This window comes from Pipistrellus kuhlii, unplaced genomic scaffold (genome assembly GCF_014108245.1).
Source record: "Pipistrellus kuhlii isolate mPipKuh1 unplaced genomic scaffold, mPipKuh1.p scaffold_m20_p_5, whole genome shotgun sequence".
NCBI classification, from domain to species: Eukaryota; Metazoa; Chordata; class Mammalia; order Chiroptera; family Vespertilionidae; genus Pipistrellus; species Pipistrellus kuhlii.
In genome coordinates, this window is record NW_023425551.1 from 28,105,579 (window position 1) to 28,108,787 (window position 3,209).

General features: G+C 38.6%; 1 pseudogene; it reads right to left on the minus strand.

Moving 5' to 3' along the window:
- Nucleotides 1–235: 235 nt before the first annotated feature.
- Nucleotides 236–2,696, minus strand: LOC118705527 (annotated as a pseudogene).
- Between the last annotated feature and the right edge of the window lie 513 nt (nt 2,697–3,209).

Consider the following 3,209-nt stretch of genomic DNA (forward strand, 5'->3'; position numbering starts at 1 on the left):
TTTCTTATAACTTTACATTTGTCCTGGAAGAGAGGAAACGCTTTGCTTCACTTCTTGGTGTAGTCCTGCATTTTCACCAGTTAGGCTTTTAACAAGTAGTTTTGACGAAAATATTAATTTGTGTTGGATGAGAACAAGCAGAGAAGCAGGGTTGGGTTAAGCGGTTATGGAAATTGCGGGGTCAGGAGACTGGGCAATCGCCTGGGAAAGCTCTTCCCGATTCCAGCCCAACCACTCATTCCAGTTTCACATGATCCCCAGCGCCGCAGCCAGGCTTTCCAGAGGGCCCAGCTTTCATTTCCATCAGCGGCTGACTGCAATGGCCAAGCTCAAACTTTTCTCTCCGACTTCGCCGCTGAACTTTGAAGGCTTTCTCACTGAGGCTACCGCTATGGGAGAGCTCAGGAGAATTGGGGAACGTGTAAAAATACAGGATGGAGAATCTCTAGAGTTACATTTCCCTTTATTTTTCCATAAGACAAGAGGATAGCACAGGATACTGCAATCTGTCAAACCCCCAAACCAAACAACACAGGTCTGTTGTTAATACAGACACATGGTCACAGCTGCAGAAAAGTTTCCATATGAAATCTTTCGGTCCTAAAGAGTCATTTTTGCAGTTTTGTGATTGCTTTTCCAGGGTTCTTTCCCCCTCCGTGTTTATTCATGTTAACTCGTTGTTTCATGTGGCAAGGTTCCTCTGTTACATGTATTTCTGACATCATTGAGCTCCATACTCACCATTCTCAACATTTGGGTGACACAGCCCACCCCCTCCCCCATGCATGCAGCTAACTGTTGTGCCACAAATTACTGCAGTGAAGCTTGAAACCTGGGTTGTCATACAGCTCAAATGCAGGCCAGGTGTGTTGAGAGTTTTCCAAGTGTTTGACTGTATTTTGGTTAAGCTGAATTGTCTAAGCTGGCTCGAGTTGCTGCGAAAGGGAGGAAGCCAGGCCAAGGGAACGGGTGTTTGATCATTTAAGGCTGCAATTTAAACCTCAACCGAAACTAAGGGAATCCGAAACCAATTCAAAACAGAAAGTTTTGTGCGACATTTCTGTCATTGAAACTGATGAGTTATACATTTTTGCTGTTGATGCTTAGCCCGTCTTCCTCTTTTGCCAGTATATATTTATCTCTTCGGGCTTAATATCATGTTACAGTAAAACTGCTTTCATTTTGACTATGTTTGTGATACTCAGACACAGAGGTGGATGTTTACTTTGCACTTACAAGAGAGAGTTTTCAAAGAATGGCCAACAAGATAGCTAGATAAATGTTTAACCTACAAAAAAAAAAAAAAAAAAAAAAAAAAAGTCTATGGCCTTTGAAAAACACTGTACCAGCAGAGAAATAATTTGAATATAAATAATTATAAAATTGAAATAACAAAGAATTCACATCTAAAAACAGAATTCAACGTTTTCTGCTTGGCAACTTTTATGAACTTTTAAGAATTATTCAATGTAAGTGAAAGTAATAAAAATGAAGCTTAAATATAATAATTTTTACAATACTATTTATAATGTAACCAGTTATTCAGGTGGACTTTTACCTAAATTAGTAAGATATTACTGTATTTATGTATATAGTCATTCATATAAAGTTTTTGTTACATTTATTTATGTATATATATTTTAAGCAATTTTTAAATTGATTTTTAGAGAGAAAAGATGGGGAGAGAAAGGGAGAGAGAGAGAGAGAGAGAGAGAGAGAGAGAGAGAGAGAGGGAAACAACAATGTGAGAGAGAAGCATCCATTGGCTGCTTCCTGTATGCACTCCAACTCCAACCCAGGATGAAATGGCTACCTCTTGGCATATGGGATGACTTTCCAATTAACTGAGCCACTTGGATGGGACAAAATAATCTGTATCTAAAATAAAAAAAAAATGATCTTCAAGACTTTTTAACTACAATATGTTAATATTTTTCTAAAGCACAACCAGGTGCATCATTTTACAAATTACTTAATTTATTTACATTATAAAAAATGAAATTTTATATTTAGACCTATGAAAATTCAGTCCTAAATATAAGAAGAATTTAGAAAAGTTTATTTTCTGGATCTATCAGTAAATATGATGACATATAATTATACTGGCTATACCACATTTCTTTAAAAAATAATACTTTATATTTTGGATTTAAAAATATATTTCATTTATTTTATTAAGAGAGATAGAAACATCAATGATAAGAGAGACTCTTTGATTGGTTATGCTCAACCACTGAGCAACACTGGCCGGGCTATTTTTGGATTTTTAATGACTAAAACAAAAAAGACCTAAACCTGCAGCTGTATCTAAACCAGAAGAACCATTTGTTCTTGCCAGTCTTGTATCTTTCTTCAAACTTGACCTTAGCCTCTTTTTGATCTTGCATTTCATAGCAGAGGCTCTGAAGATGTCCTTGTTGGATGGTGGTTTTGTCCAAGGGGATATCCACAGAGTATCTTGTGGGCATGGGGTAACTGTAGTTATAAACTTTCACAAAAGACTTGGTCTTTGACTCTGGCTATTTTCTTCCTGCCCATGACAGCTGTTACTTTGTGGAGACAGCAGTCAATTCTGGCCCCCAGAGCGTGGTGTAAGGGTGGTCTGAGTTGCCATCATCAATGTTCTTCACAATGACCACTTTGCATCCAGAGTAACATCTGGCCAGGACCAACACCACCTTCATAAACTTGCCCATGTTGACAGCGACCCTAGGACAGGGCCTAGAACAGAAAGGAACTGCCTCCTTTCCATTCTGCAAATCTTACAAGAGAATATCCTTTGTAGCCTAGCCTATCTGAAAACATAATAGAAAAGGAATTCTGGGAGATAGAATTTAGCCTAGCCAACTTCACCTATTACAAAGCTATCACAGTTGGTACACACTAGGCTTAGTTCCAGGTCTTTGGGACACATTAATAAGTAAAAGAGACGAAGTCACTGCCCTAATGGAACTTATATCTTAGTTGGAAAAGACAACAGCAAAGCTGCAGCATGCGGGGGCCATGGTGGCACCGGGTGGGGGCCAGGGTCAAGGCCCTTGCACAAGTTCCGTGCATTGGGCCTCTAGTAATTAATAAATAACCATGCAAGAATAAACTCTGCTTTGTGTACTCACAGCTGTAAACCTACTTTTGCCCTACATGGCATACTTTCATCATAAAAATTCTCATGCAGAATTAGGTAAAATGATGATCCCAGCATCAGCATG